Source organism: Garra rufa, chromosome 23 (assembly GCF_049309525.1).
Source record: "Garra rufa chromosome 23, GarRuf1.0, whole genome shotgun sequence".
Classification (NCBI taxonomy): Eukaryota; Metazoa; Chordata; class Actinopteri; order Cypriniformes; family Cyprinidae; genus Garra; species Garra rufa.
This window is the reverse complement of record NC_133383.1, coordinates 5,835,218-5,853,016: the sequence shown is the minus strand read 5'-3', so window position 1 is coordinate 5,853,016 and position 17,799 is coordinate 5,835,218.

Genomic DNA, 17,799 nt, shown 5'->3' with positions numbered 1-17,799 from the left:
TATATGTAATGTAAATTGTAGACAAGGCTAAATTCATTAAAAAAAAATAGCAGGGAGGCGACTTACTTTTCTAATGAACAGTTGTTTCATTTTAAGTCATTTTAGAAGGGCACATACCTGTAAAGGTCTGACAAGGTGCTCAATCACCTGAATAATGCGCAGTACCTTTACAAAGACTCTTTTGCTCTTGATTAAACCCTGCGTCTGTTCACATTTTCACTGAGACTCTTTTGGCCCATAATTGCTTGTATTTCCCTTTAGCTCTGAGGTTCTTGTTTCTTGATTGGTACTGAGGTTGCGGACATTCATGCACAAGCCTTTAGGCCTCTGGGAATTTTGCAATAGTTTCCAGCTGGGAATGTTGTTTTAAGAAACATGTTTCCAGATGTAAACAAATCACAGGAAAAGTTGGTGGTAGAAGGCGTGTCACGTGGAGGTATGATTTATCACATAGCATTTCTTTACAACACTGATAACATATGCATGAACTGATATGAAAATCATATATGCGTTTATGTAGATTTCAATCAGCAAGTGTTCTGCTTGACTGTGTGTTAGAAATGTTTTTACCACAACCGTTATCTGTGACGCACTCGAGGGTATTTAATGGGATGAGGTGGCTTAACCTTCTTTTGTTTTGGTTTAGTCCTCCATGGGGCACAGGTGGTCTTCTCTCCAGAATATGTCCTCTCGCTGAGGCCTAATCTCATTTGGACTTCAAAGAATGTTTTTCTTTTAAATACCCTGTGTCTCTCTTTGTTTCATGTTTCATGTTATTTATTTTGTACCCGAAATAGCTGTTGCCTGACGTTAAGCTCGGTTTCTCTTTATCTGTATAAGGAAATGCTTGGAAAAATACACTCTTAAAACTGAAAGCTCTTTGTTGACGTCTACAGTTCCACGAAGAACATTTAAAGAAACTGTTCATCCAAAAATAGAGATTTGAAGAAAACATACTCATCCTCAGGGCATCCAAAATGTAGATGAGTTTGTATATGGGAACAGATTTGGAGAATTATAGCATTAGATCTTGTGCACAAATGGATCCTCCTTAGTGAATGGGTGCCATCAGAATGAGAGCCCAAACAGCTAATAAAAACATCACAATAATCCACTCCAGTCTATCAGTTAACATCTTGTGAAGTGAAAAGCTGTGTGTTTGTAAGAAACAAATCCATCATTAAGACGTTTTAACCTCAAGCTGTCATTTTTGGCCAAAATACAAGTCATCAATCCATATTAACGCTTCCTCCAGTAAAAAAAAGTTCATCTCCTGTTGTCCTCTCACATCAAAATCCACCCACATATGTGACCCTGGACCACAAAACCAGTCATAAGGTTAAATTTTACAAAACTGAGATGTATACATCATATGAAAGCTCAATAAATAAGCTTTCTGTTGATATATGGTTTGTTAGGATCGGACAATATTTGGCCGAGATACATCTATTTGAAAATCTAGAATCTGAGGGTGCAAAAAAATCAAAATACTGAGAAAATCACCTTTAAACTTCTCCAAATTAGGTTCTTAACAATGCATATTACTAATCAAAAATTACATTTTGATATATTTATAGTAGGAATTTTACAAAAAATCTTCATGGAACATGAACTTTACTTAAATTCCTAATGATTTTTGGTATAAAAGAAAAATCAATAATTTTGACCCATACAATGTATTTTTGGCAATTGCTACAAATATACCCCAGCGACTTAAGACTGGTTTTGTGGTCCAGAGTCACATATTTGTTTAGAGTTGTTTTGTACTGTTTTGGCTTGTAAACTTTATTTCACTGGAGGAAGAAATGTTATGGATTATGGACTAGAAGCAACAATATAAAGTAAAAAAAAAAAAATGTCTTAATGATGGATTTGTTTTTTAAAAACTGAAGGTTTTTGGCTTCACAAGATGTTAACTGATGGACTGGAGTGGTGTGGATTACTTGTAGATCATTGTGATGCTTTTATCAGCTGTTTGGAATCTCATTTTGACGGCAGAGGATCCATTCGTGAGCAATTGATGTAATGCTATGTTTCTCCAAATCTGTTCCAATGAAGAAACAAACTCATTGACATCTTAGATGGCCTGAGTATAAGTACATTTAACGCAAATGTAAATTTTTGGGTAAACTGTTCCTTTAACATCCATGGAACCTTTCCATTCCACAAAATGTTCTTTGAACTAAAGAGAAGTAAAAAGATTCAATTGCCCCCTTATAGAACCTTTATCCCTGTAAACTAGGGATGTAACAATATCCAAATCTCACAATATGATAATATTGTGATATGAAGTCCTTGATACGATATTTATTGCAATATAAAAAAAGACCAATAAAGAATTTAAAAAAAATCTAATTTTGTTCAAAAATTTGGTAAAAAGTACCTTTTAGGAAGCCAAACACATTAGAGTATAATAATAATAATAACAACAACAACAATGACAGTAATTGTCATATATTGTAAAGTAACTGCACTGTAAAATATATGAAAATTAATATTTAATAGGTATATTATTTTTGCTTTACAGTGGGGATATTACAAAACTTTCCTAGTTTCTGCACTTAAAAGAGAGATTGAATTTGGACTGCATTTAAACCGTTAGCTGTCAGCAATTCATACTGCACTTTTAAGCTTTAATTTTGACAGAAAACAGCAGTAGAGCTTTTATTTTGAAGGAAATCTCCAGCTTCAGTGAAAACAGACTTACAAAAATTTCACTACAAATCTAGTGAAATGTTGTAATCATCTGCCACAAAAATAAAGCTTAACTGGTGTCTGTTGCGTTCCCTAACGTGTTAAACTCAGCACATGCAATAAACAAGTTCACTACAGTACATTCATTCACAGTGAACTGATCCATTCTGAGGCGCAGAAAACACCATATCATGAGCTGATCAGAAGTACTTGCTTCGCTTTGCCTTTGAAACACGCAGTGAAAAAAGGATTGATGAAGGGATTGAGCCATATTGTGATTTCGGTTTTAGTTCATTTGACAGATACTGTGTCAAAGCATAATGGCACAAAACACAACTTTATAGACCTTTTTTGTTAGAATAAGAAGTTTAAATATATTTTAAAAACTACACTTTTTGCCCAGAAGACCTATCGTTTCATATTGAGACGGTTTTGCTATCGCGATATTACGACATTGATAATATTAGGCACGTTTCCATTACAAATTTGCGCAAAACATTGGTGATATTTTATAATTGATTATAAAGTATAGTTGATTTTATAGTTGATTAAAAAGTATTGCGAAATAACGCCGTTTCCATTAACCAATGTTATGCGACTAAAGCGTCATTTTTTCCTCTCGTGATAAGTCATGGCAACGGATTTTTGTGTGTATTTTTTGGCTATATTTAATCAAATGTGACCTGTAAATGCCAAAAAAATGTTTCCATTGCTGTTTTGCGAAATATTCCTTTTTCGAATTGCCTGAAAAACCACCTTATGTGAGCATAAAAACTTTTTTGGGATATATGGGAGTTTTTGCGCAATTGACGCCTTCCATTAGGCGTATTTTCAATTCACAATTTAATTTTGCGCAATTTAAGGGTTAATGGAAACGCAGCTAATATTGTTACATCCCTAGTGTACACTTGTTGGGAAGGGAAACTTATTAATGAAACACAGCTATTATTAACCCGCTACAATCGCTGTCGCAAAGGCACCGTGATGCTAAATTTTACCTTACAAGCTCTTCTGTGTTGTCCATGACAAAAATGTGGCACAAGGCAACTTCAATAAGAAGGCTGTCAGCACCGTGCTTGCCAAAGCGGGTCCTGGAGATACGAAGGCGCGGAGGGAGTGAAAGCGCGGTCTCCTGTGGAGAGGATCATTAAAGCAGTGAGACGGAGTGAGACAGAAGCCCAGACGCTGAAGCTGGCAGAATGCGCCAACAGTAACTCTCTCATCCCAGGTGATCGGCCACATGGCAGTCACTAATTATACCTGCCGTTAGAAAGAAACGTATCCCTCTTATTACAGGGCGCCACCGACACGCTTCCGAGATGAGTGGCGTCTGTCTTTACCGCATTGCTCTAATGAGTAGAGCATCTTGGGTAAATGGAAAGAGAAACCGACAGCCTTTGATGGCAAATGAGGCTTAGCAGACATCAGGGGAAATGAAAGAGTCATATTTAACCCTATAAAGCTTACTGTATCATACTTTTGATGATACAGGCCTCTAAATGATCAACATGATCAAAACTTGGCTAAAGAACTTCTTTCTGTCATCTGATTGATGGTTTGTACTTTTTTTGGAAGTAAAAGGCCTTTTAGTATGAATGTAAAAACATTGGTTTGTGGTTCTCATGTCTTTTTGCTGTGAAATCTTTACTGATTTTGTAAATGAAATGCAAGTATAACTTTTGTATTATTAGTAGGTAGTAATTTCAAGATGAACCCTTCCTGGACTCAGTCAACTTATGATGATCAGGCTTTTGAGGTCTTACTAAGGCATTATTGGGGGATTTAGAGTGACGATATTTGTATAATTTTATGTAAGTAGTCTGTTATATTGTTATAAAGATTGCATTGATTTACAAATTACAAGCTATCAGAACATCATCTTACTTTTTGGCTAAATAGATCTCAGCATCTGCACCAAATTACATATTTTGCTCAGTTTGAGTTGTGAAAAAACGTAAGGTATTTTCCCTCCCTATATGTGACCCTGGACCACAAAACCAGTCAAAAACACATTGTATGGGTCTAAATGATCAGTTTTTCGTTTATGCCAAAAATCATTAGGATATTAAGTAAAGATCATGTTCTATGAAGAAATTTTGTACATTTTCTACCATAAATATATCAAAACTTAATTTTTGATTAGTAATAAGCATTGCTAAGAACTTCATTTGGACAACTTTAAAGGTAATTTTCTCAATATTTAGATTTTTTTTGCACCCTCAGATTCTAGATTTTCAAATAGTTGTATCTTGGCCAAATATTGTCCTATCTTAACTAACCATACATCAATGGAATGCTTTTAGATAATATAATTTCAAAAAATTGACCCTTATGACTGTTTTTGTGGTCCAGGGTCACATATATAATATATTCAGGTGTATTATACTATATGTGCACTAATAGCCGGATGTATGCAATATGATACTAAACAAACAACTTTTTTATTTAGAATTTATTTTGTCTAAATGTTCCAGTCTTATTTCATATGTCAGGCTTTATGGGGTTAAAACTTTTCAAAAGTGATGTCAGAACTCTGTTGCTAATTATAGGTCAGTTTCATCTAGATAGTTAAACGTGTTTCACAGCATTCATAGTCACATCCGTCAAGCTGAACCTGCCTTGACTGTGAATCTGATCCACTGAAGAGCTTGAGGAGATCAGCTCTGGCTATGTCTCGTCTTTCACCCTTGCACCTTTTGAAACAATTTTGACCCGTGTATACTGCAGGAATGAGTTATTCACGTTTACATTTCCTGCATTTTACTGACACTTTTATCTAAAGCGATTTATTTTGCAAGTAAGGTATTTATTTGATTAGAAGCTACTGTATATTGCAGTAGTCAGCTGGATTTTTTACAATGTTTTTGAAGTCACTTCCGCTCACCAAGGCTGCATTTAATTGTTAAAAAATATAGTAAAAAATTAACATTTTAAAATAACTGTTTTCTATTTGAATATATTGTAAAATGTCATTTATTCCTGTGACGCAAAGCTGAATTTTCAGCATCATTACTTCAGTCTTCAGTGTCGCATGATCTTTCAAAAGTCATTCTAATATGCTGATTTGCTGCTTTATAGTATTGAAATATAGAGGTAATTTCATCGTTTTAGAGTAGTTTGGTGCTCCAGCACAACAAGACAGCAAAGAATATCATGATGGCTGTGGAAAATGAAAGACTGATGAGTTTATTAAGTTAAAAGCATGTATTATGTGACTTGTGATGTCAGTAGATGGTCGTGTTGTGTTACAGTATCTGCTGGTGGCCGTAACTGTACCTGCTTGACCCAACCACCGTTTGGCGTCATTGAAGAGCTCATATAAATGAAGACGCCACCTTCCTTATTAGGCAGTTGAGTCGGTGAGTTGAGCTGGAACAGAGGCTAGTTAACTTGATCTTAGAAAAACATTCCACTGGTGCTTCCCAAACAATCCTGGGTCAGCAGTCCTAAGCCTTTTGCTGCGTCTAGAGGACACGCTGATCTTTCTAGATGTCCAATTCCCAAAGACATCTGGATTCACTTTAGTTTTGTGTCTACTGTTCTAGGGTTTCGTAACGCCAGTGGATGTAGTGCAGAATAACTCGTCAGTCATCATTCAGCTTACCGCTGCATTGTTCGGTGATGTCAGCCGCTCGTAAATCTCGGTTTCACCATCAACAGGACAAACATGGTTAAGTGAGCCATTGTTCACAAGTCTCAGTTTCACAGACGGCACTCCTCAGTTGCTCGGAGTCTTTTATCGGCCAGGAAGCTGTTGTATTGACATAACCGAACCCCACTGACATTTGATTCACTTCTCCTGCATTAACTTACTAGTTACAAGTGGAGATGAATTAACCAGCTAAACACAAGACTATCTATCTATCTATCTATCTATCTATCTATCTATCTATCTATCTATCTATCTATCTATCTATCTATCTATCTATCTATCTATCTATCTATCTGTCTGTCTATCTGTCTGTCTATCTGTCTATCTGTCTATCTGTCTATCTGTCTATCTGTCTGTCTGTCTGTCTGTCTGTCTGTCGTTCATCAGTTTGTCATTCTATCAATCGTTAGTTTGTGAGTTTGTTCAGTCATTCATTAGTTCTGTTCTATATATCGTTCTTTAGTTCTATCATTCGTTCTATCATTCTGATGTTCCTTTTATCTATCGTTCATTAGTTTGTGAGTTTGTTTAGTCATTAGTTTGTTCATTATTTTGTTCCGTTGTTCTTTATATCATTCTATAGGTCTGTCGTTTGTTCATGGTGATCTATCGGTCATTTGTTTGTTCTGTCATTCTATCTATCTATTGTTTGTTTGTTTGTTTGTTTGTTTGTTCATTTGTTCGTTCTGTTGTTCTATATATTTTCTTTAGTTTTATCGTTCATTCTCTCTATCGTTTTATAGTTCTATCATTCATTCTATTGTTTTATCTACTGTCTATCTATCTGTCTGTCTGTCTGTCTGTCTGTCTGTCTGTTGTTTGTTCTGCCATTCTATCTATTGTTTGTTTGTTCATAGATATCAACAGACAGACAGATAGATAGATAGATAGATAGATAGATAATATGATAGAATGATATATAGATGATAGATAAAACAATAGATAGGATGACAGAACAATACAACATATGATAGAATGAATGAACGATAGATAGATATTCTATCTATCTATTGTTTGTTGTTCATTAGTTTGTTCGTTCATTTGTTCACTTGTTCTATACTTATATTGTTCGTTCTATCATTTTATAGTTCTATCATTCGTTCTATTGTTCTGTCGTTCTATCTATCTATCATTCGTTTGTTGTCTATTGTTTGTTCGCTCATTCGTTTGTTCTGTTGGTCTGTATATTGTTCTATAGTTCTATTGTTTGTTCTGTCGTTCTATTTCTTTATAGTTCTATCTATTGTTTGTTTTTTCGTTCATTCTATCATTTGTTCTTTTGTTGTATAATCTCTTGTATTTTAAACTTTCTTCAAAGGCCTTTTCAGTAGGGTTGGGTATCGTTTGAATTTTAACAATTCCGATTCTTATCGATTCCTAATTCCGATTCCAATAAAATAAAAAATATATATTAAAAAGTTTTGAGTCAAACATTTAGATGTCAAACGTATTTATTCTGTCTTTTGCCTATGGTTTTACCAAAAGAAATACCACAGAAAAAAACAACTAGACTAATATAAATTTCAAACATTAAATTGGCAAAGACAAGTAATAAAATAGGAACAAACAAATCAATTACTGATAGCATAAATAAATACAACTGAACAAAAGTCAGGTACAGAAATTGAAATCAAAAGTTTAAAAACACTGTATAGTTTTCTTTTCATAAATAAAATATTGATTAATCCTCTTTAAATTTATAAAAGATATTCAGTCAGTTAATGATTTTCTTTTGTTCTTTGATTAAAATTAATGACAGGCGGCACGTTTATTAGACACCGAACACAGATATAAAAATACTGTTACACGTGCGTTTTTTTTTTTTCTCATCTGTTGACGAAGACAAAAAACGCTGTGTTTATGAGGATATGCTGACGTATTTCGTGCATACGGGTCAATAAATGTGAAAGAGAAGTCAGTTCCGGGCCGGAACGACCTTTTCTGCAGTGGAAATGCACGGAACTCTTCGAGGGCGGACACAGCCAGGTCGGGAAGGTAAAGACTAGAAGGGATACATGATTCGCTACTGGGCATGCGCACATCAATCTAACGTTATTTTTATCACATTGTACAACAAAAATACTGTTTTTTTTTATTATAGTAAGGGCTAAGTTTAGGGTTGGGGTAGGTGTAGACGTTAAAAAAACATAATCTAATAGGTAGAAAAATTAATTTCATTGTTAGTTTCCGGTCGTAGACGTATCCCTTCTAGCCACAACCGGTCGGGAACCCTTCTGGAGAATCGGGACCGCTGTTCTCTGTGCTCGCGCTTCACGTGTGTGCGCAAGTTCTTTTCCTTCCTGCACTTAAATAGTTTAAAAATCGCATTAAAATGCGAACGCGGGAATCGAAATGCACGTGTCTTATCGAATACCCGGTTATTGGAAATTCGGAACTGGTTCCAAAATGGAAACTGGTTCCAAAATGGAACCAGTTCTCGATACCGTCAATACGAGATGTAAACAAGGGCCTAAAATTGTCCATTTTTGTTTTCACATTTCTGAAGCCCCAGTCATTTTTCATGTAAACATCTTTCCACTGGTAAGGCCGAGGAAGAGGACAGGTAGAGGAGTGCGGGGCGCTGGGACACAGGTGGCGGAGTGGATCCGTGCAAAGCGATGGCTAAATGAGGGGTGGCAGGAGATGTGATTGTGTGTCTCTGGGTCTCCATCCTAGACATTGAATTAGACCAATCGATAGAGTCGCATGGCAGGAGAAGGTCTCACATGGGACCCGTTGCTCCTTCAGCCCTCGTTTGTTTTCTCTCCTTTTATTTTTCCAGAAATCCTCTGTCGTCTCTAGGTCAGCATCTGTGTCTCAGAGGCCACTTCTAGCTGAAGCTAACGTTAACTGATTAGTGCAGTTTCCCAAAAAAAAAAAAACCAATCAACAGCCATCTTAAACAATTTGTGATCCAGCAGTAATGCATTTATGATTCTTGCTTATTGTGTTCAGATCTGAGTTTTCCAAACACTTAATTGATTGCTTTGTGGAGATTAGATGTGAGAGTATCGCCATCTAGTGGTGTTTAAAGGAAACACAGCACCTCAGACTCTGGTAGGTTTAGCCTTAATTCATTGTTTTTGCATCTAATCACAGGGTAATTTCTTTTTGTGTGGTATATAGCTTCACTCTTGTGATGTGATTGGTTGAGCTGACCAGTAGGGTGGGCCTATATCACATCCCGATATTCATCAAGTAGTTTAGCTTGCTTGTTACCATGAGGCGCACCGCAACAGGACTGCACCTGTAGAGGGTTTTGTCTGCACCTCGGGGACCATGGTTACAGTGCTGATGAAAAATGCAGAGGTTAGAAGCTGGAGGTTTGACTAGCTGTTTACAAATTGATATATTGCCATGCCACATGATCTACATAATGCTGACCTTCTTTCTGTGCACATGCATGCAAACACAGCTGGATTCAACCAGATAATTAGATAAAAGACTCTGAGGCACTTTTTTACTTTATTTTATTTTATACTAATTAATCTTTTATTATTTTTTTATGACATTTTTTTTTTTTTTTTAATTATTATTTTTACTAACACAGCTGAATACGGCCAGGTCAAATTAGATCAAAGATTGTGAGGCACATTTTATTTGATTTTACATTTATTTTATTTTTATTTCATTTTATTTTATACTAATTATTTTCTTTTATAAATAATAATAATAATAGTAATATTTTTTAATAATATTATTTAAATTTATTATTATTAATTTTACTAACACAGCTGGATATGACCAGGTCAGCTAAATAGATAAAAGATTGCACTGTACACTGAGGCAATGTTTTATTTTATTTTATTTTATTTTTTATTACCATTTTTTTCCCGATGCATACATTTGCACCAACAATTTAATTTGTTAAACATAATTTGATTAATAATAATTAATAATTGCATGCAAACACACCTTGATATGACTTGGTCAACTAAATGGATAAAAGATTGAGAGGCATTGTTTCGTTTTATTTTATTGTTTTATTTTACTTTATTAAACTATTTTATTGTATTTTTTTACTTTATTTATTTTATAGTAGTTATTTTTTATTAAAAATGAATTTTTTTTTTATAATATTATTTTATTATAGTTTTTTTTATTAACACAACCGGATATGACCAGGTCAAATAATTAGATAAAAGATCTTAAGGCACATTTTATTTTATTTTATTTTACTTTATTTTTATTTTATTTTTAATACTGTTTTATTTTTTGCTAAAATTTTCTTCCTACTATATAACTACTATTTTGGTTTTATTCAGCTTTTATTTGTTAAACCTAATTTTTTTTTTTTTAATCATTTTTTTATTTTATTTTATACAAATGTATTTTATTTTATACTTTTAAAAAATCTTTTTTACAATTTTACAGCATACATTTGCGCCAACTACTTTATTTCATTTTATATCTTTATTTAGCTTTTATTTGTTAAACCTAATTTGATTAATCTGATAATAGTTATATTAATAATTGTTTAATAATTAATTAATAATAATTGCATTTAGCAATTTATCAGATACCTTTATTATAAAGTGTGCACGTGACCCAACTGTTATTATTATTTATAATATTAATATTTATATTATTTATTTTAATGTTTTATTTGAAGTCTTATTTTTTAAGCCTAAATTGATTTATGATTTAATATTTCAATTATTAATTTATTAATTTGGCACAAGTATACAACTGCAACAGATATTGTTTGAAATATTTCTAAATATTGTTTAATTACACTTTTTTTATCAATTATTGTTTGAACCATCATAGAATGGTTTAAGTGTCTATGAATATAATACAGTTTTAATCTTGAATTCATATTTGGCTCTGCTGTGTATTCAGCGGTCATATTTTCTGCCCGGTTACCCACCTAGGAACAACCCAATAGCAGGCCGTCGCTAAATGAATCATCAGTTTCAACCTCAGAATCCTTTTAGAGCAGATGGGATCAATGAAGCCATATCTTCTTCCCTGAATTAGTCATAGTTTTGTGTTTTGTAGAGAAATGAATAGTCAGGGGAAGAGGCTTTATGATTCCCACAAACATCTGCTGCTCTGCTGTTTTCATCACCAGCACTGAACACACGCTCATAAATCAACACAATGAATTCACCCGTCCACGTACACTCACGGTTGCCTTCAGCATGGAGGATGATGCACGAGCATACAACAGTGTTATTGGTTTTTCCATGAAATTGTGTATTCTAGTACAGTGCAGAGTGACCAGTGAACACTAGAGTGTATATGATAATGTGTTTTAATATGCAACATGCCAAAATTCTGAATTCAAATGAGCAGAATATTTGCATAACTTTTAATCAGAATTAGTGGAGAACAGAAATATGTACATTATGTATACAAAAGATTGTCAGAGGATTTTGGAATTGTTAATTGTTAATTGATTTGATTTGTCACACTGCTCAACTAATCAACTATCTGTCTAGTTAACCAGCCAGCAATTCAATGTAATTCCATTCCATTTTAATTTATTTAATATGTATTGTTATTTTTAATATGTATTGTTTGCTAAATATTTGCTTAATTTGATCAGAATTACTTAAAAATAGAAAATATACATTGTACACTGGTCAGCTAATCAAATGGTTGTTTAATAACTAGTTTATTTGTAAGTTTTATTATAATTAATTTAATTTTTAAATAAATTAAATATTTATTTTTATTATTTTAAATTTGAATTTTAATGTGTTATTTTGCAAAATTTTGCTTAAAATATCAGAATTATTTGAAAACAGAAAATATACATTGTACACGGGTCAGCTAATCAAATGGTTGTTTAATAATCAACTAGTTGATTAGTAAGTGCTATTTAAATTAAATTAAATTAAATATTGTTTATTTTTATTACTTGAAATTTTGTTGAAAACAAAATGTAACATTTATTTTTGTTTAATAACCAACTAGTTTATTTGTAAGTGCAATTTAATTACATTTAATATTTTTATTGAATTGTAATGTATTGTTTTGCAAAATGTTTAATTTTATCACTTGAAAACAGAAAATATACATTGTACACTGGTCAGCTAATGAAATAATTGTTTAATAACCAATTAACTTATTTGTAAGTGCTATTTAAATTAGATTACATTTTAAACAAATTTAAATTTTTTTTTATAAAATTTTAGTGTATTATTTTAAATTAAATTAAATTTTAAATAAATTAAATATGATTTATTTGTTTTGCAAAATATTAACTTTTATCAGAATTACTTGAAAGCAATGAATATAAATTGTACACTGGTCAGCTAATAAAATAGTTGTTTAATAACAAATTAGTTGATTTAAAATGTATTTAATTTAATTTCAAATTGCATTAAATATAATTTAGTTTTGCTATTTTTTGTTTGCTTTTAATATGTATTGCTTTGCAAACTACTTGCTTAATTTGATCAGAATTACTTAAAAACACAAAATATACATTGTACACTGGTCAGCTAATGAAATCTTATTTGTAAGTGCTATTTAAATTAGATAAAATTTTAAATTATTTATTTTTTATCGAATTTTAATGTATTATTTTAAATTAAATTAAATTTTAAATAAATTAAATATTATTTGTTTGTATTTAATTTTAATGTATTGTTTTGCAAAATATTAACTTAAAATTTTATCAGAATTACTTGAAAGTAGAAAATATACATTTTACACTGATCACCTAATGAAATGGTTGTTTAATAACCAACTAATTGATTAGTAACTGCTATTTAAAATTTAATTGTATTTAATTTTAAATGAAATTTAATTATTTAATTTTAAATTACATTAAATATAATTTACTTTGTATTATTTTTAATATATATTGTACTTAATTTTAAAACAGAAAATATACATTTTACACTGGTCAGCTAATAAAATGGTTGTTTAATAACCAACTTGTTGATTTTAAATGACAATACTGTAAATAATTAATGTTTTGTAATAATTGTTGTTTGTTTGTTTGTTTGTTTAATTTTATTTATGTATGCATGTCTTTATTTTTTAATATTTATTGCTTTATTTTGCAAAATATTTGCTTAATTTAATTACATTTTTTTGTGCCAGTGCTTTAATTAGCAGTTAATATGGACAGTTTGCCTGTCTATGCACTTCAGATTACAACATATCTTGCAGGCAGATTCATCAGCCTTAAAATGGCCAATCCATATAGACAATCCCAAAATGACCAAATATGATTCAGTTCATTATCCAGCTCCTTATATTGGTCTGTCACAACAGTGCAGCACTAACAGACGGCTTTGCACCCAGTCGATAAACATCAATCAAAATAAGTTTTATCAGATGTTGGCGTATGTATGATCTTTGGCTGGAGGTTGAGCGAGGTGCTGAATGACTATGAATGCTCAGTGTCTCTGCAGCAGAGGTGTCACATTGCCCCGTGCCGTGTTCATAAAGCGAGGACAGGGGAAGAGATGAGCTGATGTCAAAGATGAGTTTACCCGCTCGCACCGATCTCCTGTCCCTCGAGCTACTCTCCAAACCTCGCTGCATGTTCACCAGCGGCTCTCCGTTTGCCACCAACAAACCCATCGACATTAAAGCCCGGAGAAGATGGTAACGATTGTTTTTTACTGTTTTTGAACAGTTTATGTTGGACTCTAGCGGTGCGGAATTCCGGCTTTTAGCTGTTTGCTTCTATGGCTGTTTGTGTATGCATTTGTTTATTCTAAAAGCAAGTGTTGTGGAGAAGCAGAGCTCAGGCTGGTAATGTGTTTATATCATCGCTTAATCACATTCGACTTAGAGACTAATAGAGCCGTATCAGGTGAGAGACACTTGTTTGGATTCAACCGCTATAGAAAAACCTTCTGAGAATGGTGCTATTATTAGTGGTATTTCTAACATGCGTGTCACCCTTACTTTTGGTAGACAACTGACGTGGTCGGTGCTTATAAGTAATGCAAGCTGATGAAAGCAAATAAGCTAAATGCATTTGTTTTACTTAAAATGCACTAAAATATTAGATGTATGTACATCCAATAACAAGCATGAGGATTTGACACGTGGTGGAGTGACTACTGCTGTTAATTGACTAAGTAATGTTTAATTAGTTGCTTTTAATGCATTTGGTGTCATGACATTTATTAAACTTACTAAATTTTAATTAATTCGCACATTTTAGCATTCATAATGACTTCAAACATGGCTTAATTTAGTTAAATTCATTTTAATTTAATATTTAAAAGTAAATGCAAATATTTGTATAATATTTTATTAATCAAGATTTAATTTAGAGTAATATTAACTGTAAAAAAAGCCTTTTATGTTAGCTTATGATAATGTTAAACCTAATTTTAATTATTTGCCACATTTTTAACATTTAAAAGTTTTAAATAAATGTAAATAAATTAACATTCACATAAACATCAAACAGGGCTTAATTTATTTTAAATGGCTTAATTCAGCCTTAATTAAGCTTATGGGTTAATTCAGTACAATAGGCTATATGTCGAACGTCACCTGACCAACCCCGGAAAACAGGTCTCATTGCTTCCGCTTGTCGGAGAACGTGTTAATAGCCGTAATAAATAATGGCGATATCGACGGACTTTTAAGGTAATCAGTTAAACAAGACAGCTGTTTATTGCGGACGTTTCATTCAATATTTATATATAAATGTTAGTGAAAAGAATAAAAATTTAAAACTTTTTATATATCAATCCACATATGTGATGGACATTGGTTATGATCATTTTTAGTGTCTACTTTGAATGAATCTTGAGTAAATCATGTTCATATTTAAAGAGGGATATGCAAAACGCGTGAACCGGAAGCAACGAGACCTGTTTAGCAGAAAACGGAAGCCTGTTGGGCATAACCCCTATTCATTTTAGTCGTGTTTATTTCATTTTGCAATGAAATTAAATATTTTATATTTCTATAGTTATTATTGGTTATATATATATGTGTAAATAAGTTACATTGTAAATTTAAATATTTAATTTTTAAAGTGTATTTGGTTTTTATTATTGTTTTTTTAGGTCTTGATACCAAATGCATTAATGTTACAAAATTGACATTAAAATAGACAAATAAATGGTAGATTTTTATATTATTTTATTTTATTTTATTTGTTAGGTCATGATACCAAATGCATTAACTAATGTTATCAAATTTACATTAATATAGACAAATAAATTGTGAATTATTTTATTTTATTTTTTGTTAGGTCATGATACCAAATGCATTAACTAATGTTAATAAATTGACATTAATGTTGAGAAATGTTAATTTTTTTTTTTTTTTTTTTTTTTTTTTTTTTTTTACATTTTATTATTAGGTCATGATACCAAATGCTTTAACTAATGCATTAATTAACTAATTAACTAACAACTTGAACCTTATTGGAAAGTGTTACTGTTAACAGTAACTATTGCTTATTCTTAAAGCTGAGGTCAGTCTAAAACTGTAAATTAAACCTTCGTAAATAACGTGGTTTATTGAGAAGAGAACTAGTTACTGCATAGAAACCTACCAGTGCTTAACTTTGTGCACAGGCAAGCGTCACAAGTTTATTATGTTCTTTAACCATTCAGTTTTTTCCTTAATATCAAATAAGGAGCACACTGAAGGAGCACCTAGAGGAATTACATTTCCACTAACTGTTTGCGCTAAACTTTGTAAATGTCAGCCGTAATCTGATTGCTCGGTTATGTGAGGAGAAAAGCAGCTTAAGACTATGAGAATTTGCCCCATCAGCGCGTTTTATCACAGACCGGCTGATCAGGAAAGCATTCCCTCAAGACGCTCACAGAGTGTCGCCTAAACCCCGTTTCTGATTTAATGAGTGACTCGGGTTGCGCAGATGATGGCCAGTTAACTTAGGCGCTGAACCTGCTGATGACATGATGGGTTTAGAGAGAATAAACGCAAAGAGCTTTGGCTCGTTTGTCTCCGGCCTCAACACGGTTTGCTTTCAGATCCACAGGAGGAATTATACCAATGCACTTCCTCCCCCAGCGCTTCTTATGGTCTTACACCAACATGAGGCGCACAAACCCGCGGCTCGACCACAGAGGGAGCAGGTAACTTCAATTACACACAGCCTGCGGCCAAACGGGAGCGTAGTCATGTGTAAAGGTGAATCGGAAAGAGGATTTTACCCACAAAGCTTTCACCAATGTGTGCTGTGCTCTCTGAGGTTTTTGGTGTGTATGCAATATGCTTGCAGACGTGGTGCAACTCTTTACTCACCGTTATGTTGTTTCCAAACCTTCAAGATTTTGGTTGATGTTTGACATTTGTCATGAAGCCTGAGAGGTTTCTGTTCAGGTTAGCAAAACTTAGAAGATCCAAAATAGTCATAAAGGCATCATAAACCAAATCCTTATGAATCTGGGGTTTAAAAAGTCTTGCAAAGAGATATGATTGCTTTATATGGTGAGCAGAAATAATTTAGGCCTTTATTTACATACAAACTCACATACATGGAGCGAATCACGTGCGTCACAAGCTTGAACAAACCTCATTGGTTGTCCAACATCACATGCACGTTTAAATTTCCATGTTTACTATATGTGATGTGCTATATGTATAGTCTCAGAAAAAGTCACCAGGGTGGTATCCTTTCAAAAGGTACTAATATGCACCATTTAATGTAAAATAAAGTGCTAAAGATATACCGCCCTAGTGACAGCATTGTACCTTTTTTCTGAGATTGTACTCTTGTAGTATGCTTTCTACTATACTACTGCTTCAGTATATAGTAGAACATACAGTACATACAGTATTCATCCAAACTAAATAACATCAAATATGGAGTTTCAGAATGCTGACGTTAAATTAAATGTATTATTTATTTACAAAAAATTTACCCGTTTAGCTATGCTCAGAAAAGCATACTACTATATACTCTCAAGAAAAAAAAAGTACAAAAGAGTCACTGGGGTGGTATCGTTTCAAAAGGCACAAATATGCACTATTTAGTGGTAAATAAGGTACAAAGATCTATCTTTAACTTTTGTATCTTGGGATACCGGCTCAGTGACAGCGTTGTACCTTTTTTATTCTATTATAGTAGTATGCTTTTCTACTTTACTACAGTTACAGTATATAGTATATATCGCCCAGCCTGTATACTTACTTTGTAAAGGTACAAAAGAGTCACTGGGGTGTTATCCTTTCAAAAGGTACTAATATGTGACCCTGGACCACAAAACCAGTCGCTGGGGTATATTTGTAGCAATAGCCAAAAATACATTGTATGGGTCAAAATTATTGATTTTTCTTTTATGCCAAAAATCATTAGGAAATTAAGTAAAGATCATGTTCCATGAAGATTTTTTGTAAAATTCCTACTATAAATATATCAAAATGTATTTTTTGATTAGTAATATGCATTGTTAAGAACTTAATTTGGACAACTTTAAAGGTGATTTTCTCAGTATTTTGATTTTTTTGCCCCCTCAGATTCCAGATATTCAAACAGATGTATCTCG